The sequence below is a fragment of the Peromyscus leucopus genome, chromosome 11, assembly GCF_004664715.2.
Source record: "Peromyscus leucopus breed LL Stock chromosome 11, UCI_PerLeu_2.1, whole genome shotgun sequence".
NCBI lineage: Eukaryota > Metazoa > Chordata > Mammalia > Rodentia > Cricetidae > Peromyscus > Peromyscus leucopus.
The window spans coordinates 9,363,480-9,388,670 of NC_051072.1; positions in this window are offsets into that span (position 1 = coordinate 9,363,480).

The following is a 25,191-nucleotide window of genomic DNA, read 5'->3' on the forward strand; positions in this document are numbered from 1 at the left end:
AGCTCACTAATGCATTTTGCAAGCCCTGATTTAATTATCAATTGATTAAAGAAAATTAATAAGTATTAAAAACATTCTTTAGGTAGTAGCAATTGTAGTTACTGTAACTGCCATACCTTGAAATCTCTACATGTTAGCTGTATAGGTAGGCAAGGAGATGTTCATGTTCCACATCTATTCAGAGACCCAGAGCAATAGATATGCTGCTGTCTTCACAATCTGACTTCAAGTCACCAGTGTATTTCACATTCTTGAGTTATCTTCATTGATAATGATGCTTCCTATTCTCTCTCCCTTTTAAGTGTGCTTGTGTTTTCTGCTTCATGGACAGCTGTAATGGTCTGTGGATGGAGACAGGAGTACTTCACAGAAGGAGAGGCATGGACGGAGGATAAAGAATACTAAGGAAGATGGAAAAGCCATAGGGAAATATATTATTTTTATCTTTACTTAAAAGTACAAATATTTTTATTAGTTGATGTATATACACAGATAAATAATTTAAGTTATACCATTATGAAGGCAATGTTTCAATCCAAGAGATTTTCCAAACAATATAGGCTCTTTCTATTGCCATCAACTGCCTCCTAGAGCATGAAGGTAAGACCATCTTGTTGAAGACACCACATATTTCAAACAGAGAATATTGAGGAATAGAACTGAAACTAACTTGGGAGCTTCCTCCCTGAGGACTATCCCTCACAGTATCTGTAGGTACTATGTAAGCTACTAAGGGAGAAAAACTATCAATATTCAGGCTCAGCTGTGATGTCTATGAACACAACAATGACTAGCCTATCAAGATAGTCCCAATTGTGTGATAGTAGCATGCAAATCTTAGGGGTAACCAAGACCTGCCTAGCTGGATTTAAGGGCCACTCAATAGAGGAAATCCATGTCTTATACTGTAAACAGAGTCAACTCCACAGAGCTGGTGAAATCATAGACTTAAAGCAGAATCTAGTACTATCACTTTTCTAAAACAATAAAATTATTTGCTGAATTCTAAATACCTATCCTTATACTCACAGACATAACACTCACTCCTGGCCAAGGAAGGCTCTCTCAGCAGCAGCAACCATCACAGAAATCTACAGCTGTTCAAGTTGCAGAGAATGCCTAATCATGTGTTGCTTAATCTCAACTGGTACATCTCTAATGCAACCTCTACATGTAAGGCTTAGAGGGTGGGCAGAAAGACTGTAGGAACTAGAAGACCTGAATGGCTACTGTACAGAACAATGTCTTCTATACAGAACAAGGAGCTGCATCCATTAAAATCTGAATAATATGCTCACCCAAAAGAGAAGTGCACATTGACAACATCAGTTGACATTCAAAACATGGAGAGGGGGAGATCTTACAAGGCCCCACCCCTAGTTGAAGAGCTTTAGGAAATAATGGTCACTAAGAGAGGAAGAATTAATCTCCAGGGATGAACCTCATGATAGATTACTCAATCCCAAGTGGTCAGCGAAAAACTACACATAAAAGCAAGGACAAATTGACTCAGCAGGATATATACATATATACAAATATGAATACAAGTTGAAGTACAAGTCACTAATTTGGTGTGTGTGTGTGTGTGTGTGTGTGTGTATGTGTGTGTGTAAAACAATACAAAAACTGAAGTAGAGGTCATGCATTTGAGGATGAGTTATGGATATGGGGAGAGTTGGGGTAGAAAGGATGTAAATCCAGCAGCTGTGTATGAAATTCTCAAAAATCTTTAAAATGAAAAGAGGAAATGTTTCAGAGCATAAAAATATAAAAATAACTCCCACACAAATATGAACAGATGCACAGTTACACATTCCATACTGTCAAAATATTCGACAGCACTGTTTTCTACCTTTCTATCTTGACGCTCTGGAGCACGTTCAGTGTCAGCAGTCCTACAGACCTGCCATCTGCAAAGGCCATCATGCTTTTCTCAAGAAATCATTCAAAAGATCCTGCCTAATACTTCCTTTCAGTTATTTTTTTCTAGTATATGGACAAAATCCATTCTGAAATAATGGCAAAGAACATGGAATTAAAACATGTCAATAATATAATAGTTCATTACCATTTGCAAGTATTGCCAACTATTGTGATCATATGGACTGTACTTTTATAAGGATGTCAGCACTGTAGGCTTGTTGAAACCAGCATCAACTTTGAAATTCTTGATGAATGGATTGCATTTTTACCTTATAAATATTGTGACATCCGCAGGTGACCGGAATTTTTCAGCTCCATTTTAATGGGCCCTCTGTGGTCTATCAACATGTTACTCTGTGGAACTTGATTGTGCTATAAAGTGTGGATTAGAACTAGACAAATGACAATTAATCTCTCCTTAGAGGAGATACAGCTGGGTATCTTGGTAGGTTCCTTTCATTGGGAGGAAGCATTCTTGATTAGCCTGTGATGTGCTCTGTGGGGGACTTTTCTCTGTCCATTATCACCCCTGGGTGCAGGTCAGATAACATTGGGAAGCGTTGTTTCTTTGCAAGGCCTAACTTTTTGCACGGTTAGAGTGTATATGCAGCATATGGTTCCAAGCACTTCCCTGCTTGTACTACCTAAGGTTATTTTAGTTCTACATTTGAGATTTCTTTGACGCTACAGTCTCCCAGAAGTGTTAGTGAGCTTCCCAGTGTCTGCTTTCGCAAGTTCCATATGTCTCTTTCTGTATGTGAACTTTCAGGTCCTGCTCAAAGCTACCTGCACCCATTTCCAATTGCCTCTGCATTGGAGTCTTTTATGTCACTTTGTCCCACCGTGGAAGCATTTTGCCAGTTTTCCAGAACCTGCTGCAATAATTTTAGTCTTTTTGTGTGTTGTTGAGGTTTCAGTAGCACTCTGCCTTTCTGGTTCTAGACCCTTAACCATTGAAATGTGTCTTTACTCTGCTTTGTTACTGGTTAAACCTCACCTAACCTGAGCTTACACTCATTCATAATCCCTGGAAAAGTGCAATATGGAGAGCATTCTAATTTATTCTAGTCTCATTTAGAGATTCAGGCAGAAATGAATTTGTTTTTCTTTTTAATTATTCTTTTGAAAACTGTGCACACGTGTATAATGTACCTTGATCATATCCAGCTCTTCCTCCTTAACTCTTCCCAGCCCTCCCTTTATTATGTCCACTTTCCAACTTCTCATCCTTTTTCATAGTTTACTAAGTCCAATCACTCCAGTCCATATGGACATCCAGGTAGGACTGTCTAGTGGCACATGGATGCCCATCTCAGGTCACTTCCCTGAAGAAATCTGATTCTCCCTACCACAGCAGCCCTCAGTTTCGGAAAATCTTCAGTTAGGAGTGGAACATCATGAGCTCCTCCCTCATCAATGCTGAAATACTGACTGGCCTGATCTTGTGCAATTACACTGCAGGGTACCACAGCCATCGTGAATTCACAAATGGGATGGAATTTTGTCTTTTCAACATTTCTCATTAGAGAAACATTTTGATTTTCATCCTGGCCGTTAAGAAATTATCACATATTTGCATTTTTATAAAGGCTATAATTCCAATGTCACAATGATTCTCTTCATTAGAATAAAATGTCACTATTATTAAAACAAACAAACAAAACCAGTATGACTCTCATATGTTCTATTCTGCAGTCAGTAATCCGGCCTTGTAAACAGGGAAGAAAGAATATGTGCTCCATCTGTGTGATCAGGAAAAACAATGGGGAAATAAAATTATCACAGAATTCTAGAAATAGCCTCAAATCAGTGTCAGATCATGGCACTAACATGTTCTAATTTATTTTCAAGTTCTCTTCCCTATCCTTCCTGACTCAGCCAGAATGCATGCCAAAGACATGTCTAACTCATTTGCTTACATCTTTAGAAGGCTTCTCAAATTCTCATCAAACATACAATAAAAACTTATATCTGCTAGGCTAATCAGTAACTGCCCCTTGGACCAACTATCCTTCAATCTTCACACCAGCCTGGTGTTGCCACAAACGAATGCCTGCTCTCCAACAACATGCCAAATGATCTGCGAAAATGCAAGTTCTATAATTGTTAGTATCAGTCTCGGAAGTCCTTTTCTAATATGTTCAAGTGGCTCTTAACCCTGTCCTTTCAAATGTCTGGTCACTGTTCAGTGTCACCCAGATCAGCAAAGCCGTTCCCATGCAATGAGGATATTCTTTCTTGTTTCTGTGTGATTCCCTAAGGCTTACTCTAGCTGTTTTATGTGTCATATTATAGTCAGTGAATTTCTAAACCACAGTTTCTCCTACAAGATCTCCCCATTAATTTCTAAGCCCAGGATAAAGAGGTTTCCCTTGTACCCAAGACAGATGGTTTCCAACAAGAACTGGTAGGTTGATATCACATCTGGTTCTCTGTCAGCAAACTCTGCTTGACAGGTGTGAAGCAACTCTTCCTTGAGCTGAGGTCCAGGATTTATGGCTTCTCCTTCTGTCTGCAATTACTACAATGCTATAGTGTTTGTGTTGGATAGTTTTGTGTCAATTAGACACAAGCTAGAGTTATCTGAAGAGAGGGAACCTTAGTTGAGAAGATGCTTCTGTAAGATCCAGCTGTTGGGCATTTTCTTAATTAGTGATAGATGGGCAAGAGACCAGCCCATTGTGGGTAGTGACATCCTTGGGCTGGTGGTCCTGGGTTCTATAAGGAAGCAGGCTGACCAAGTCATGAGGGGCAAGCCAGTAAGCAGCACTCCTCCATGGCCTCTGCATTAGCTCCTGCCTCCGAGTTCCTTTCCTGTTTGAGTTCCTGCCCTGACTTCCTTAGATAATGAAGACTGATAAGGAAGTGTAAGCCAAAGAAACCCGTTCCTACCCAAGAAGTTTGGTTATGGTGCTTCATCATAGCAACAGTAATCCAAATTAAGACAGTGTTCTTTTTTAAATTATTATTGAAAAACACAAACAAAAATAATTTCCACATGTACAGGAGCAGAAATTATCCAGACAGCTGCATCACCAAAAGCCCACCTTAGCACAGTTGAGACAACTCACTAAAAGCAGAGACTTGGAACCAACTGTATAATCCTCAGGCAGCTCAGGAGTTTGGAGAGTATCCTTTTCAGGGAGCTCAGCTTGTCTGAGCGAAATTAGCCGTCATTACAGTTTATATATGCTGGAAGAGGAGAGACCTTGTGATTCTGTTCTGTTTCAGTGACTTCCTGAAGCTGTTGTGTTCTTTTCTTCCTGAGCTTAACAAGCTTACCTGCATGGTGGAATGTTTCACTTCCCTTTGAACAGCCTGTTATTTTTAAGTCCTTTTTATCATCCTGTGCCTTAAGCAGCTCCCCTCCAAAACAGAAGGTTTAATCCTCAGAAAAAAAAAGTCACTACACAAAAATTCTTCACTCAAGTTTCTGTCATAAGTCCTTTAAAAGTTCCTATATTAGCAGCTGGCTGTGATTCCACTCCCCTTTCCCAGGAACCTCTCCTGCTCTCCAGGAACTCTTTTTTTCTTCCTTTCTTTTATGCTCCTATCAATAAACTGCTCCTTTCTAATACCCCTCTCCTGTAGTCTCTGGATTTCATTCTTCAAATTCTCAAGACAAGAAAGGCACTAAATTTAGGGTAGCTTCATTTCCTGTCAATGAATTCTGAGGTTTCTGACTTCCTATTGGTAACTGTCTAGATGTGCATTTAATTAATAAATGGACTCCTTGCTTCATTCTATAGTGATACCACTTTTACTAGCCTATAATAATTAAAATAACATAATTATATGAAGAAATATAATAAAATAAGCTTGGGTTTAATTGTTTTTCAAAGCACCAGATTATGTGTGAATGATTGGACTTGACATCATGCATTTATTTCTTATCTTTTTCTAATCATTCTAATTATAAAGCCAACCTGAAGCTTTCAAGCTATTAGTGTCTGTAGGATGTTTCAAAAGATGCAATAAGACATCAGCTTTCCCTTGACACAAATACATTTGTATACTGTAAGAAATTTGTGAATTTCCAGGAAGGTGTATTATAAATTCTGTCCCTTCTCATGCTATATAAATCACTTGCTAAATGTTTGGTTGTTTTTTATTTTAATGAATACACTTAATTAATTCTTTGTCATTTTGTAATTAGGATAGCCATTTCATACTTAGTGTTTGTATCCATGTCCCATGTTTGTTCCAGAATTTGAATGATTATGCATTTATCTTAATATTTACAGCATTTGTAAAGCTATCCATCTTGTCTATATTATTAGCCAGTTCCATGTACTAAAAAACAACTTGAAATTATTATTTAATGCACAAAAATAAGAATTTGAAAACATTAACATTGATTTGTAGCAATCTCTTTAAATTATTGTTTCATTTTTATTTCTCAAAGAGGTTGATTTATTTACTATGTATATGTGTGGGTACTTATGTGAGTCAATGTGCTTTACATATATTCAAGTAACCCAATGGGCAAGTGGGCATCAGATTTTCTGGAGTAACAGGCATTAGTAAGCCTGCAGATGTTGGAGCTGGGAACGGAATCAAGGTCCACTGCAGGAACAGTAAACTCTCTGAGCCCTCCAGCCATTTCCCCTACCACTATGGCTATTTCTTTAAACTTTTTAAAAATGTAAGGGAACAGTGTGCTATAAAATGCTTAGATAAATATTTTTATAAGCTATTGCTCCCAGGGATAGTTTTGAATTAATATTCTACAGGTTTTCTGATATCTGATAATTTCTGTTAGTCTGTTTAATACCTCGGAAATTCTCTTTTGGAGAATTTGTGAACTGTGGACCATGTTTACTGTTACAATTTTACTTGATCAACTTTGGTCTCTGTGTGTTCTGTGGAACGAAGTGTGTGTGTGTGTGTGTGTGTGTGTGTGTGTGTGTGTGTGTGTGTGTGATAACAGAGTTACATTTTTTTTTTCAGTAAGATGCTAGCACAGATTTGGTCTTAAATCATTTTATTCTCATTTCATAAGTTTGAGTTGTGGCTTCAAGTACTGCTATATTTTATTTTTTTGTCTATATTTTTAAAATTAAGGGCTTAATAAAAACACAAATGGAGTCAGTTTTGAAATCTTAATCTTATATACAAACTGGCAAAATATAAAATGTGTAGTTCTAAGCAAACTCAGTTGGTTCATTTCTTCTGTCTTTCCATGTACAAAAAAAGAAAGAAAATGAAGAATACTGAAAACACACCCATAAACATTTATTGTTTGTGCCCATGTAAGATATGAAAAAAAATCAAAATATATTTAGAGTTTGTTGTTCTATTAATATTTCTACTCACTAAAACTAAAAATACAAATACTCTGAAAATCAAACAACAGAAGACAGTTTGAGCAGGAATTTAAAAACACAGAGAAAAATCTGCATGGTACTAAATTTATGTTTTCTTTTCTTTTCTTTTCACAAATGCGGCTGAACCTGAAAAACTGGAAAGTACATGTGACTGGGAGAAACTGCCATGCCATCCATCCGCTGGCACATTTAGGAAAACGCAGTATTCTTCCTCTCCGGCCTGCTCTAACGGCATCTTCATTTATTAAACTGCACTGCCGCCACAGTGGTCACATAACTGAAGTCTAGTTTAGAACTCACTTGTATCTCTGAAGGAAAGAGGGGGAATCTTCAAGGAAGAGGTTCTCCGAGGAGCCTGAGGGGAGCCCGGTCGTTTTGGTCTCTGTCCTTTTGCTGTGTTGTACGTGTTTCTATACATCTATGGAGATGTGCAGCAGAGCTGGCAGATGAGAATAAAACTGAGAAAAAACTGCGTTTTCCCAAAGGAAACCAAGCAAAGAGAATCAAAGAGACACAACTAAGGCCTGAAGCTGAGAAGCAAGCTTGGCCCACTGACGGGAGAACAGAGCGGAATCCCAGTTCAGGGGCAGTAAGAATGGACGACTCTATGAGGTCAGTTTAAAACACTCTACATCCTGAGTGATCTAGTCTATCAACAAGGTTTAATAGCAGTGAATAGAATATAAGAAGGCAAGCCAATAAACATGCTCGTCTAGTTAAGACACATTTATGTTCTGTAGCACTTGATGAGAGAAAGATATCATAAGCATAAAGGGATCCAGTGTGCCAATACAGCCAAGCACCAGGGTAATCAGTCCAGGGCATCTAGAGTACAACCTGCTGATTATCTCATACTACTAGGAGACAATTCTTATAAAATGTGAAGAATGATTTCTTGGATGCTTACTATTTTATCAAACATGAAAAATGAAGATGTTTAAATCAAACCATTGTAATTTGGAAACAGTGTACAATATATCAATGTCTGAATTTAAAGTTAAGAAAGATTTTATAACAAACAATAGACATGAAAAATATCAGACTGTTTGATGATTTATGAGTAAAATTAAGTATAATTTGAAGAAAAAAAGGATAAAGAAGGAAGCTTCAGTGGTTACAACATGGCAAAGTCCCACATCTATTACTTAGACTCTTAGAAAGATGGAAGAAATTACTTTGGTCAGTAAAAAAAAAAATCTTGATAAAACTTATCCAAACTAGCCTTAAAAATATAAATGTACGCCGGGCGTTGGTGGAGCACGCCTTTAATCCCAGCACTCGGGAGGCAGAGCCAGGCGGATCTCTGTGAGTTCGAGGCCAGCCTGGGCTATCAAGTGAGCTCCAGGAAAGGCGGCGCAAAGCTACACAGAGAAACCCTGTCTCGAAAAACCAAATATATATATATATATATATACACACACACACACACACATATATATATATAAATGTACATAATAACAATACTTAATAAGTTTCAAGGGATACACTTGTAGAAAAATCCTACCCAGACACATTAATATTTAAGGATTTCAAGACAAGATACAAATACATAGTATTGAAAATGGACACTAAAAATTGTTACTCTGACTCTTTGGGTTCAACAGTTTGAGTCTCAGAAAACTTCTCTGCGGGAAGAATTGGACCCCAGAGGATATCAGAGTGACATCCTGCTGTAGCTGGCAGTGTGTAATAAAGCTATGTGACTTGAATCATTTTAGCTGAATGCCTAAAATAACATGAATTCTTATTTGATAGTTAAAATATTCATCTTTTGACCGCAAAGTAATAATACTGTTTGCTGCAAAAAATTCAAAAAAATTGGCCAAATAAATGCAAATAAAAAAATAAAAGGCCTACCACCCAAGTAAATTGGGTGACTAGTATAATGGAAATATCATGGTTTATTTCATCTTAGGAAGAGATGATGATCGTTGTAGTTTAACATGTAAGGACACGTTTCATAGACAGATGCAACATTGGCAATGAAACAGAAAATATGTGGCAGAATAGGATATATATATAGTCAGTGTGAATGAAAACCTACGATCTCATAGATGAATAAGACATTCTCACTTACATTATGTATCCTAATGAATGATGTAACATTTTTTTCCAGAATCTACCAGATCACATGATTAAAATAAAGATTCAGATTTCATAGTAACATCTGCCAGGGATGTTTTTATTTGTATCACACTGTTCACAAGATGAATTTTAAAAAAAAGTAGCACACACAAAAGTTAAAAGTAGATATTAAACATCTAATCTCTACGTGATTATAATTTATTGTAAAACTGAATCCTCTAATCAGATATAGGAAAAACATACATCTCTTAAAAAGAAATAGAAGCATCTTGATTTGATATCTCTTATCACACATACAGTTCCATCTCTGCTTGCCTAATATAAGAGTATTATATATATATTTTGTTTTGTTCTTTTCTCCTAATATTTCCTGAGATGGAATAGGAATGTGCAAAATGCATCCTAATCCCAAGTGTTTATGCCAGCAGAGGGCAGCAGAAGGCTTCCTCCTGCTGAGGAAAGAAGGCTTCAGAGAAGAGCAGTCTTGAAGGAGGGCCAGATGAGCAAATAAAACCTCCATCTAAACCATGGCCATGGCATTTGAAGGGATAAGAGATACTGTGGGAGGAGTTCTCCTGCTGGATGACTCAATGGTTATTCTTCCACCAAACGCTGCATCTAACAGCTTTCTTCTCGGCTTCAGTTTTTTCATTTGCTCAGTGGATATGTTTCTTACAACAACCTCCCTAGATTATCTAAGGAATTCTATTCATGAGAAACTGCTGCAAGACTTGTTTTAACCTACTACCTAGTAGAATATGAGAAATAAATATTTATTTTAGAAATTTTAGAATTTTAGAAAAAAACAAGGAATAGTTACCACTATAGTAAAGCCAAATACATCTGTAAATGTATAAACTGCAAAAAGTTTCTAACTGCGTACACCTTAAATGAAAAAGACATGTCATTCTTCGAATTAGAGAAATGTGCTGAGGTGTTTTTTTAATGTGCTATAAATATGCACATATGGTTAAATAAGTGAGATCAGTTACTGCATAAACACATAAAGCTCACACACAACTCAGACAGGAAACTAAAATCCATTGTAGGATAATTCACCTGAGCTCTGAAAGATGCATTTGGAAGTTGGAATAAGAAGAAAAACCTGGCCAAGGGACAAGGAATGACAGAAGTTCTTCATACACAAGGACTTTGAATCTATCAATAATGTGGAGAAGTGAAGAGACTCCAGTTGAGTGGGCTGTGGGTAGAGGGTGATGGAGAGCGGGTTGTCAATGAGATGAGGCAGCTGCATCCAGAATGGAACACATGGGGCCTCTTAGGCTTTGTTAGATATTTTTAGACTTAATGTTATGTCATTTAGAACTATGGTTAAAAGAGGGAAAGTATAATATTACAGTAAACTGGTGTGTTGTCAAACTATTTGGGGGCCATCACCACTGGGTACAGATATTGGTTCTACTTTTAGACAATTCTGTATACTTTCCTAAAAAAAAATGAATGGATGTCTTCAAGTCTACTACTTAAAAAAAAAAGTAGCAAATAGAAGTCAGAATGCACACCTCAGTGTATGTATGCTCTCAGAATCAGAAAAGTATAACCTATCTATATATTTGAAAGGATTAATATCTGGATTAAACAAGGAATTCAAAAACTAAACAGTGGGACATTAAAAACTCTGTCAATAAGTGGGTTGATGAACAAATAGTTCTTAAAAATTAATTACAATATGCAAATATATGAAAACATTGACTTATCAGTTATTAAGGAAATACAAATTAAACCTACATTTAGATTCCATCCCATTCCTGTTAGAATGGAAGTCATTTGAAGGAAAAAAGCAAAAGTTAATGAGAATGTATATTAGTCACTGCTGAAGGAAATGTAAACATGGCCAACTGATATGAAAAAACAAACTAGCAAACAAACAACTGAAAGTCGATCTAGCTTAAGGTCCAGCTCTACCATTCCTGTATCTATCCAAACGGCTCCAAGTCAACATATCACAGAGATGCTTGAACACTGGTGTTAGATACAGCTTTATTCTCAAAAGCTAAGTGATTATACCAGGCTGGATGTCTAGCAACAGAAGTCGGATGGATGACCAGAAGTGGACAGAGGACATGAAGGTGGGAGCTAGACATGTTGGAGGGTTTTTTGAAAAATATGGGATGGGAAGAAAATTACGCTTATAATTAAAAATATGCTTATATGCTATAAACAGGCATGAAGTTCTCAATAAGAAAATCAGAAATAAATCATAAAAAAGAATATGTGGCCTGAATGAACAATGGGTTTATCTATTTATTTATTATTTTGCCATTTAGAAGGAAAAATAGGAAAACACCTGAAATAAGAAATTATCAGATTAAAGTAATTAATCCATCTCAGGAAGACAAATATACTTTTTCTTAATTTTTTTAGTTCGTATATATTATGCACATTTGTGAAGTCATGTACATACACAAAATATTGAGGGTTGTTCAGTACATAATATATTTTTATGCTAATGTCCTTAAGTAGCATAGTACTACATACAGTGGTTTGACATAATGGCACTTTTTTATATAATGCTCTAGATCATTGCCTCATATAACTGTGCTAGCATTATTTGAGTTGTGAGCAGCATCATTTATAAACACAAACTAAGTCCATATAATTCTTAGTTTCAGATGTCACAACCACATCTGGGATATCTTTCTAGTTCTGTCTTCAGAGCATGAATAAGACAATAACTACAACTTAACAAGTGCACCAAGAATTGCTGCCCAACAGAAGATCTAACCGATTAGGTTGGAAAACATCGCTGGGAAATGAGTTTGTGACTGAAATACATACAGATTTTGAGAAACTCGTATATTATGAAAAAGAGTTTGGATGAATTTGTATCCATGGAATTTAGACATATGGAGTTGCTGTATATCCATGTAGTTGTTTCAAGAGAATTGGCGAATCTACATGGTCTACCACATAGTGTGCAGAAGTGGAGGTGGCTAGTGAAGAAGAGATGCAAAGCAGAGACATCACTGAAACTTTCTTACTCACGAGTTTTAATAATTAGAACTTTAAAATTTATATTAGGTAGTTATAATGATTGCCATTCTATTGCAAACACAAAATGCTACTGTGGGATTAAAAAAAACAACAACTAACTGCTGGGAATTTCCACAAACACAAACACGTGCATATGCTTACATTAACTAATTTTCATGGTGTCCTAATGTAGTGTGGCAGTTTCATTGCCGTAATGATGTTATTTTCCGATAATAACAACAAAGTAACAGTAATGCAAATGACCACATTATTTGTCTTTCAAAGACAAAACTTTTCTAATTGGGGTAAATAAGCTAATATAATTTTAAAATGACTGTTAAAATCAGGTCCAAACTTTAATAGCAAAGAGAGGACAGTCAAGTGGAAGTACAGGATGTGTACACACTGCCTATGACAGTTAGAGGAGTTGTCATGGCAACAGAGAATGAAAGTTTAACAATAGTACTAAAGATGCATCATTAGCAGAGGTATTTTGGAGATAAGGGTAAAAAGACATGTACTAGACTCATAACTATTCATGGTCAAACTTACCTACACTGTATAAAAATAACACAGCACAAATATAGACCAATAAATACCAAGTTTTCCAACACATCACTCTAAGAAGGTATTTAATTTAACTTAATACTTAAATGAGAGGCCTTATGTTAAGAAATAGGCCCAGGCTAAAAAGAATAATGCCATATTTCTACCCTATGGTCCCTTGTAAGCAGAAGTATGTTTCCTCTTGTGTTCACAATAGAGCTGACTTCAACATTTTGCATGAAGTGGAGTGAATCTTCAAAACAAGGTCAGTCCCCAAATAGGAGACCGTGGATGCCTGATTCTCTATGTAACTTCAGAGACAGAAGTGCATTTGAGTGAGCACACCTCAGTTTACAGCCTGGACTTCATTATTGATCTTGAAGCAATGATAGCAAATAAACAGGCACATTCCTTCAACATAGATGTTAAAAGTATTTAAATTTATAATCTGGAAAATGCGACCACATAGTTATGTAATGTAATAATCAATGTAAACCAAATGAACCATTCAGCACACAAACTACAAACTGGTAATCAGATGTGACTTAGCCACAAATCACTTAAAAACAAAAAGTAGATAAAAGCTTAGTAATGAAATGAATTATTTATTTGATAGGTAGAACAAAATTTTAACATAATCTGAAATTCAAAGAAAAACATTTTGTTAGAAAATAAATATTAAACTAATGATCTAAAATGAAAACAAGAAATACAAAATGTTGATAAAAAATAACACCACAAATTAAACAGAGGACATAAAAGATAAAAATGGAAATCAATCCATTGTGGAAAAAAAGCTTCAAAAATAAATAATCATTAGAATTATAAGTCACAACAAAAATTGGCTTGTGGAAAAGATGTATAATCAACTGAAAAGATAATAATTAATATATATTGAAGACATCAAAGAATATATTAAAGTGGGTGGAATGCCTACAGTGTTTACTCTAAGGGAATATTGAGGGCTTTTAAGTTTATTGATCTATTGTGGAAGCTGGAAATTAGATTTTTTCAAAGCCTTTGCATTATTTTACATGCTGAGTTCACAACAAGAGTAATAAATATATACTCACTTCCAAAGTGTTACACAATTCTAATTAATGTATTTGGTATAAGAAAAATTAAATACTCAAAGAGTTTAACATAATGAATATTTTGAATTAAAAAAAACACATGGGACTTTGTCTTACATTGGTTATTCATTTATAGGTCATAATAGTGCTTTTTAGCAAAACACAAATAATTGCCTCTGAACCTCACATTGTAATCTCAGTTTTATGAGATTTAAAAATTAAAGCTATTATTGTCTTATATCACTCAATATTCATCTTCATTATGTTCCAGGTGATGGTAGCGTCATATGTATTTTTCTTCTTAAAACTTAACTTTTCCTTAGTTCTGTGTAACTGTAAGTTGAGCTCAGTTAGTTATTCTCACTGTTATGGCTTAAGCAGTAGAAGATGCCAATGCATATTGGACCCAAGGAACACCACAAAGTCACACCATGCAACAGATCTCACACGAGAGGTTTACTGGGGGAGGTGAGGGTGCAGAGGCTGCCTCTGAGAGAGTGGAATGGGAGAGAGGGTGGGAAAAGAAGGCACTGGCTTTTCACAAGGGTGTAGAGCGCATTTGCACATGGAGAAAATGCAGCCCGGGGCGACAGTGGAAATGTGTCATATTTGGCGGCTGATGATGATAGGGTTGCTGAAAGTCGGCTTAGGGGTCAATACAAAATTGAAGATATGTAAGTTTAATTTATATGAGTGTATTAAGCAATTCATATGTTTTTGAATATATACAAAATATTTTACTACATTCTCCAAACTCATGTAAACAGAAGACTAAAGTAAATAAACTTGCTTTCATGAACGCAAAGAAGTTTTCAAACTGTGCTTTGAAAGAAAATCTTTTGAAAATTTTCTTGGCAAAAAAAAGTCTTCTTTCATAATTAATAAATAAATTCAAATTTAAAGCACATTTTTATCATCTAAATTTGTACTGAAGACCATTTTGTGGTTCAATAACTCTTGCTGAGTCAGGTTTAAAACCCTTTCATTTATGATACCTAAATTTTATGTAAAATCTTTAAATAGATTATAAAGCAAAATACATTACAATGTTGAAACAAATTTTGTATGGAGAGATTTATTTCAAAATTAGTTTATGACATCCAAGGTGCTATAGAGGCTGAATGAGAGGCAGATAGAGGCATGGTTTTATATTAACACTGGTAAACAGTGTTAGGATAACATAGCTTCTGTAGTTTGCATTTTAAGTGTCCCTGACAAGCACAGGCATTACAGGCTAACTTCAGTGAAATGATTTAGAAACTATGCACCTAGGTGTGTTATGAGGTCTTCACATCATGGGAGTTGTACCATTGAGTGTGCTAATGGGACTCCAATCCTTTTCTCTTCCACTGACTCTATTCCTGTCCATGGTAGGAAGCACATTTTAGGGTAAGCTCTGGAGAACAGGCATTGTTATCTTCAAAGGAAGGAAATGAATGAGGCCTGGTCACCTGGAATTCTGGAGTGATTGTGATCATTTGCTCTTCTATTAGGAGCTACCTTGTACCTGAATTTTCCCCAAATCCTGAGAATTATTGAGGCCTTAATCCTGAGCTTTGTCTCTCACTGAATAGAACCCATCCTTGTGAAAGAGGACACATGTACTTTGCATCCTCCATCATTAGAATCAATCCTTATGCTCATTACAAGTTCTTTCTCTAGCTAGGCCTAGCCCTGACTCTATTCATCAGCCAATAGAACTCATTCTTCTTACAAAGGTCACAGAGGCTTTGCTACTTTGATAGGAAGTTTCTGTGTGGCTATGCCTAAAGCTATGTTGTGATAATTGTCACACGAAAATCTTTTTTTTTTCCCCCCAAGGTTTACCATGTTTATACGTGGAATAAGAATAAACCATGACATCAGACTCTTCAGAGGTTTTGATGCAGCCTGACTGACCAAGTTTGGTTATACCAGGGTTTTATTCTCACCTCTGGTGGGTAGCTTTCCTGCTGGTGGTGACACCTTCCGGGAACCCCCAACCTTGTCCTGTACTGCCACCATGATATGCTGCCTGGCTACAACCACTAAACCACAGAGAGGTTTCCTCATGAACTCCTCTCCAACCCCAAAACAACTGTGAACCAGAATGAATCCTTTATCTTTGTGAGTCAATTTTCTCCAGTGCATGTTATAATAACAGAGATTTGAAAATAGACAATACAAAGAATGCATATTGATCAAGTCATATGATGGCATAAGTATTTAACATCCTCTAAAGTCCTCCAAGAGATCCACATAGAAATGACAAGGGGATATGGATTGTAAAGAAAATTCTATTTATCTTCATAAATTTTTGGAAATACTTGGAAGGCATATATATCAGGGTAATTAAAATATTTAAATTGTGTGTGTGTGTGTGTGTGTGTGTGTGTGTGTAAATGCACATGCTGTGGTGCATAAGTAGAAGTCAGAGGACAATTTGTAGTAGGTTCTCCCCTTTCTGTATATAGAGCTAAGGCAGTGGTTCTCAACCTATGGGTCATGACCTCTTTTGTGGTGGAATGACCCTTTCACAGGGGTTGCCTAAGACCATTGGGGGAACACAGATATTTGCCTTATGATGAAGTAGCAACACAAATAATTTTATGGTTGGAAGTCACCACAACATGAGGAACTGTAGTAAAGGGTGACAGCAACAGGTTTGCCATCAAGTGCCTTTACCCACTGGGCTATATCATTGGTCCTAAGAAAATTAATTTAAAAGTGACAATTTTCATGGTTTCATCATCCAAGAGGATCACCTTTGTGATTCGGTAGATTCATTATAGGTATCAAACTTATGAACATTTATCAAAATACTTAAATTTTCATTCTTAATACTGCATCTCTCCTCACTGAAATGAATTTGTACATGAACTCCCTGATGTAATGACACACTGTTAAGCTGTCTCTAGAACTACAAAAGCTAGTCTTACTAATTTTTAAACTTTCACTTTCAATAGTATTCACACTGTTTTGTTCTAAAATTCCCTGATTTGATGAACTTTCTTTGCTCTACCCCTAACCACTTCTTCCCTATCCACCAGTTGCTGCTGTCATCTTGTACACTATGGATTTCATATTGTGAGGTTTGTCCTATGTATTCTGTGCCAGGAAAGAAGTTGATCTGTAAAGAAAAGAAAATCAATTTCTCTCTTATCTTCACTCCCATCTTACTGTTCCTGCAGCCTCACAGCATCCGTCCTAGGGCATTCATCTTTCTTCTCATGGCTGACTCTGAGACACACAACCCATCTGATGGCAGTCTAAAGAACAATAGACGGTTCTCAACCTAACTTCTCAGTACAGGGAAGAAAAATATATCTTCTGCAGAATCATTAACAAATATATTTCCATGCACATTTCTTAACTTATTTGTGCTGCCAGAAAATAATCTGTTTCTTCTTCTTTTTAAAATTTCTCCTTATTTTTGAGAGTTGACATATATACACAATACAATATAATCATGCCTATCTCTCACTTCCTCTTCCTACAAGTCCTCAACTTTTCCTCAATGTCATGTCTTTGTTTATTTGTGATCCACGGAGCTCAGGTAGTGTTGCCTATGTCTGCATGGGCATGGGGGTTCCACTGGAGCAAAAGAATGATGCTCCCTTCCCCAGCAACCATTCATTGCCAGTAGTGCCTCAGTATTAAGTAGCGTCTGAAGATCATCTACAGCATCTATACCAGGATGTTGACCAGCTTGATCTTGTGTAAGTATTGTGTGGGTAACCATAGCTGCTGTAAATTCATGATTGTGGTAGCTATAACATTAGTTCTTACTTTTTAAATAGACCTAACTAGATTGCTAGAAGAGAACAAATACATAAATTTACTAATAAATGAGGCTATAAAAGAAAAAGTAAATAAAATAATCAGTGCTAACACAGAGAACATATACTGTCCATTGTGAGTGATTATTTACTTTAGAGAATTAGTAATTATGAGAGCATTAAAAATACTAGCAAAAAGGAAAGAGACTTTTTACATGATGGCAATTGGAATTAATTTTCAAACAATAACACTGAAGGTTTTTTTTTTCTGAAAAAACATATATCTGTGAGATACAATATTCTATTTATGTTAATTTTCCATAATTACCAGTCTTTAAAAACACAGAAAGCACTAGGGAGAGATTTTAGTAGGCTAAAGCACTTGCTGTGGATGCCTGATGGTCTGGATCCATCCCTGAATGCAATAGCACACATCTATCATCTTAGCATGCTTAAGATGAGATTGGAAGTGGACACAGGAGAATTGCCCAGAAGGTGGATGGCCCAGCTAGCCTGGAGAGTCACTGCCTCAAACATAGAAGAGAAACATACATAGAAGAAGAGAATCGACTCCTGCAAGTTGTCCTCTGAACTAGAGATTCACTTTATGGCAGTTATGCTTGGCACACCCTGCACCACCTCCATAATTAATCAAGTAAGAAAATAAGTGAAATGTTAATATATTAAATTGAATCTTCATCATAATTGCATAATTAATTGTGCTTTCATAAAATTATGGATTTTTATTGTGTGTGCATGGGTGTTTTGTTTAGCTGTATGCCTGTGTACCATGTGCATGCCTGGTGCCCTCAGAGACCAGAAGGTGTTGTAGCTCCTGGAACTAGTTACAGATGTTTGTAAGCTTCTGCAGTGGAGCTGGTAGCTCAGCTTTGGCTCCCTGCTGTAATAGAAAGTGCTGTTAAATGCTAAACCACACCCTCAAACCTCAGATTCTGATTGCTTTTAATGTCAAAATTTCACAAATGACTATATTTTGTTTAAAAAGTGTAAAAAATTAGGGTAGTATATGGTTATTTCGTTAAATTTGTCTTAACTAGACAGCAGATGTAGAATGGCATGTGATTTTTCTCTCCAGTTATATGCAGTAAAGTTAATCCACCTGGTTGTTAGATGACCAGATACTCAGTCCAGAGTTTGTATTGATTTCAATAGGATTAGACATGTTGTTTGTGATTTCTTGTTAAAGCAAATGTCACTTTCTTCTCTGTGACATTTTATTCTTTCCATAATTAAGTAATGTATGTAGCTACAGTGAAGGACAATTATTCCCTTATTAATTTGAGTTAGTTTCATAACCAGAGATATCTATAAAAATCGTGTATCAGTATACCCTTTTTTCTAAAGGTACAGAAAAATACTTTTTGAAATGCAAATGATGACTCCTTATGCAAAAGTATTTTTCTATTTGTTTTCTTCTCAACATAAAAATTATACTGCTTTTAAGTAAGAAAGTAAGTGGCTGTGTGCACTACTTGAAGTATTTTAACATCTTTTCCCTTAAAGAAAATATTTGAAGGGAATTACCAGGAGATTGTCAGGGTACATTTTACATTAACAGTGCGTTCAGCATATGTGTATAGTATTTACTTTTATATCATATTCTGCATTCTTGAGACAGAATATAAAATAAAATCAATGAGGAAAATGTGTTTATGTGTAGCATAAAAGAAAGTGTGTTTACATTTAGTATAAATCATGTGATTAAACCATATTTGAATTAAACATTTAAGGTTTATAAAAATCATTATAAAACATCTTCTACTTGCTTTTTACACAAAGAAGTGTTATTTTATCCCCATCGACCTAAATGGTTATAAAAATGTTTATTTAAAAAAAAAAAAACTGTGGTGGCGCGTGCCTTTAATCCCAGCACTCGGGAGGCAGAGGCAGGTGGATCTCTGTGAGTTTGAGGCCAGCCTGGACTACAGAGTGAGTTCCAGGGAAGGCGCAAAGCTACACAGAGAAACCCTGTCTCGAAAAACCACCACCACCACCAACAAAACTGTTTCAAGTTCAATTTGACAGTGGTATTTGACAACATCCCTTACTCACTGTAACGTACCCAGGGCAAGGGGAAGGATGGAATTCCCCAGTCATCATCTCTTGAGCATCATCCCTTTTTTCTTTATAAATAGTCTCTCCTGCCCCTTTGTGCTTTCATAGCTTATAAAAGATTCTAGGTTCAGAAACTGGGAGAAGATAAATAATCTATCTTTCTGAGCCTAGGATATTTTAATTAACATAATGATCAACAGTTCTGTCCATTTTCCTAGACACAGCATGATTTTGTTCTTTTTGTTTATTTTTTTACATTTTTCCCAACATGATATTTTTATTAATTATTTGGGAATTCATGCAATGCTGCCCTATCTCACTCACTTCCCAGTCTTTCCAGGTCCACCCTCACAGCCTTGTGCCAACACCCCAATAAAAAAAATAAAAAAAAAAACCCAAAACACTAAGTGCAATTTATCTTGCCCATATACTCACTCTTTGGAGCATGATCAAACTCCCAGTGGCCAGTCTCTTCAAGAGAACCATGTCCTTCTCCCCACCCCCTGCCAGAATCCATCAACCATGAAGAGTTTCTGCATCCTAATCACAATTTTAAAAGACTCTCTCCAATAGTATCCCGTCTAGACTGTTTCTTTTGTGAGGGTGGTTCATTATTAGTTAATTAATGTTTCCCAGCCTGATCACAGTTTCCCCTCCCTCCTTTCCATCTATCCTCCCAATCCCTCCTCCCATCACCCCTCCATCCACCCATTTTTCTTTCTCTTCAGAAAAGGGTAGGCCTCCCATGTCTGTCAGCCAGTCATGGCACATCAAGATGAAACCAGAGACTTGCATGGGACTGACCAAGGCCCTCCGCATGTATGTTATGGTTGTGTAGTTGTCCTCTTGTGGGACTCCTAACTGAGGGAGCAGGTCTGTCTCTGACTGTTACCTGCTTTTGGGACTCTTTCATCCTACTGGGTTGCCTCATCCAGCCATAATGGGAGGCAGCGGTAGGTGGGGGCCAGGTTAAGGGGGTGGGAGGGTTGTCATTCTTTATTGCTGCATAGTACCCCATTGTGTACATAATACTCAGTTTCTTTACTTAATGAGCTGATTGTATAACTTGGCTGGTTCAATTCTGCTAAAACTAGTATAGGTTTTGCAGGTATAGTGCATGAATATTTTAGACTTTAATATTTAAACATTAACCTAGGAATACTCTACCTATTGCATATGCAAATTGTAGTTGTAGTTCTTTTAAAGAAACCTCCAAGCTTATTTCCCTAGTGTCTGGATAAATATTTCATTCTCACCTACAGTGTATGAATAGCCTTCAGATTTGGGGAAAGTTTACTATAGAATCAAAGAAAAGGTCATCTAGAAACTCAGGGGGAAAAATGGAGGAAGGGATGCTACAAGTGGCAATCACTTACTTATAGCACTGAAACTGCAAAGAAAAATAATTATAACTATTACCCTGGAAAGGAAACATCCCAAGTGAGAGATTAGAAGGAGTTTGGGAGAGGAAACGGAATGAAAACATGGGAGTGAGAGGATGGAGCTAAAGGGCAGGGTAAAGCTTGGGTGATAGGAGATTTACTTTCTTGCCTGATGATTTGTTATAGTTGCTGTTGCGGTTTGCATAAAACTACATCCATAGGCTGATAGGGCGTGGCACAATTGGGAGGTGGGGTCTTGTTGGAGTGGGTGTGGTCTTGTTAGACCAAGTATGTCACTGGGGATGGATTTTGAGGTTTCCAGGGTTCAAGCTAGGCTCAAGGTTTTACTCTCTTCCTGTTGTCCACTGATCCTGATGCAGGACTCTCAGCCACCCCTCCAGCACCATGTGCACATGAGTGCCACAATGCTACCTACTGTGATGACAATGGACTAAACTTCTGAACTGTAAGCCAGCCCCCAATTAAATGATTTACTTATAAAAGTTGCTGTGATCATGATGTCTCTTCAGAACAATAGAAACCCTAACTAAGACAGATGCAGAAACACATTAACTCACTGTACCCATTTATATGTACATCAGTCATACAGCCCAAAGGCCTTGAAAGATGAGATAAAAAATGAAAAATTTTTTTTTCAAGATGTGACTCTGCATTCTAGATTCACAATGAGCACTGACCATGGCTTCTTTCATATTATCTGCTCATCCTACATCCTAGAAATGAAAGTGAGATTATTTCCAAATTGAGAAACTTCATAGGGTTTGGAGTTTGTCAAGATTTCTGCTGAACAGCCCCTCCTTCACTTAAGATCAGAATTAAAAAAGAATATGCTTATATGGATATATGCTAACACTTTAATATATGGAAAAGCACTTTCATTGCTGAATTGTTTTTGTTACTCTTATTGTCCTGTTTTGTTTTGTCTGGTTCTGAAGCAATGTTTTGCTATATATCATAGACTGGCCTGGAACTGGTGAACCTCCAACTCAACCTTCTGAATTAAACCTGGCAACTCCAGGTCACAATAAAAAAAAATGAAAAATAAAACATCTCCTCAAGAGTTCCACACTGAAAACAATGTCTTCAGGTAGATACAGGTAGGTGCCTTAGATTCAGCCTAGAAGAGAGAGTTCACATGATTCTTAGAGTTCAGAGACACAGATCCCAATCTAAAGGGTATTTCAGTGGACACAGCATGGGAGTTTAAGACAAGGAAAATGAATGAAATTGATTGGAAATCATCCACAGCTGATATTCAGTGGCTAACTGTATCAGTTACAGTTTTCTTTAATGTGACAAAAACAAACAGACGAACAAACAAAACACTTCCAAACTGACCTTAAATAAGGGATTACTTTTCCTGTTTCATTACTTGGGAGTACAGTCCTCCCAGATAGGAAAGGCATGGTAGTGGGATCTTGAAGCTCCCATTATGTCCACATCCAGGAAGTTACATTGTGCCCACAGTCAGTAAGCAGAGGGAGATGAGTGTGATTACACTGCTTGTTTTCTCCTTTTAATTAAGTCCAGGACTCCAGCTCCTGGAATGATGCTACCACATTCGGCAGAGGGAAGGGGGGATCTTATCTCTGAATATTAATCTTTTTGGAAACAAGCCCATAGACATTTCTAGAGAAGTGTTTATGTGATCATTCTAACCTCAGTCAAGTTGGCATTGAAGATCATCCACCACACTGACAAACAAATTCACCAGACCATAAATTTGAAGCATCCTGCTCCACCATTTCATTTTTTAATTGACAAGTGTTAGTTTTCTTTTCACGAGGAAGACATGTTGAGAAAAACTTGGAGCCTTTATTTTATGCCAGTATTCTAGCTCCAATTTTCATGAGCCTGAAACTATAAGCCAATACTGGAACCACGCACACACATTCTCTCTCTCTCTCTCTCTCTCTCTCTCTCTCTCTCTCTCTCTCTCTCTCTCTCTCTCTCACATGTATCTGTTTATATGTGAACACTTGTAAAGAATACTCGTTCTCCATCCTCAATGAAAAATAAATCTGGAGAAATGGTAACACCCATAATGTCTGAATATGATTACAAATGAAAGGAAATCATGATGACATAAAATTCCTCTAAGAAAAAAATATTTGAATTGGAAATTAAATCAAATGGTAATCTCGTAATGAATGAATTATCATAATAACAGGTTTTGCTCATATACAATTTTGATCTGAGAAAATTGGCTAATGTTTCAAAAATTTGGTGTTTGAAATTGATTTATACTTTAAATTTTAATGCAAGATAAAATTTTGTAATCGTGAATTATGCAATTATGACTTGAAAAGACAAAATACGATGAGTTCAAGTTCAGAGGACCAATGGGTCCATTTCACATCATGGATATTTCATACATAGTTTTATTTTCTTTCATTGATTTGATAGGAGATATTTCAGTTTTCATTTCCCTTCATGTTGGTTAGTCACAAAGTCCTTAAATGAATGGGTAATGATTGCTGGTTAATATTTTAAGGCTCTAAATATTTTAACAGTTCTGACAGCACTATAAAACAACATCTAATTATTCTAACATGTAAAGAAAGGGAAGGGTGATGGAGGAAAGCGTGTAATATTTAATTCATTGCCGACCTCTAAATTCAAATTATAATAATGACCTAAGTAACATTATATTATGTGATAAAAAATAATGATGGTTGGTAATTTATCAACAAAGAATCACTATGTCATAGGTATTATCCTTGGTTTGTATTAATTGGACAGAAAATATGTTAGAAGTCTTTGAAAGGCTTAAACACCAAAGTCACTTTTCCTCACACAGAAATGCTGGTGTCACCTTGTTCTACATGATATTTAATAATAAAAAATGTATCCATATGTTTATCACTAATTTAAACATCATTAAGAATATAATAGACAAAACAGATGTACTTCTTTTGATTTTAACAATGTCTAAATTAAGATTTTCTAGCAATTATTGATCATTTTCCTTGATAGTAATTAATTATAATGATTAACAATTATCAGGTTTGTTGGTTTGAGTGAATAGGTAGGGATGTAAGAACTGATATTTGTTTCACTGAAGCAGAAGAGATGACACTCAAGAACAGGAGGGTGTAAGAAATTTGCTGATGTTCTCCAGCTTCTGTGAGTTCCAATATTTGAACAAGAGGAAAGGTATTATATTTCCTCCCCCACCATGGTTCATAATAATATGGTCAAACTTTTGTGGATTTTAAATTTAAAAGTAGAGGAAACCTATTTAAACTTTTTTGCTCCTCAGGTTCATTTCTGAAAAAATAATTTTGATTCTTACCTGGTAGAGGTTTAGGGGGGGATCAAAGGAATAGTTATACAGAAGAGAAGCAAGTAAACAACAAATATGGAGCAAAGGACAATGTCTCATTTGGATTAGGCAATTAGGGATATTAATACTAAGCTTTGAGATAAATGAGATGTATGGCACAAGACAGAATCTGAAAAATAGTAAACACATCATGAATTCTTTAGAGACTGAGGTGAACAGGAAAGAAAAAATAGAGATTAACTTCATCCTGATCATTCTGTGTAAATGCTCTTCTAGCTACAAAACTAGCTCACACTCCGTCTACATTTGTAAAATCACAGTCAATGTTTTATCACAAGACCTGTGTAGAGGTTGAGTTTGTAGAATGTAGCTTATTAGTGCGTTTGAATTATTAAATAATGACTGCTCTCATTTTTTTACTGGTTATAGAAAAACAGATTATTCGACAAACTTTTATTAACTAACAGAAATATTATTATGATTAGAATTCACAATTTATTTTCAGTGCATATGTGTCAAGTGCAATATAAATAAAGTATGAGCAAATGTCAGTGTTAGTTTAGCATGATATTTAAGTATATTACATAAATGTTTTCCCTAGAGAAACAAGTGTGCTAAAATGAAAAATTCAAACACTTGAAAGAGCTCATGTTTCCTGATTCTTACTTTCATGCATTTCCAGTAAATTACCATATAAAATAAATGGGTGAATATCAGTAG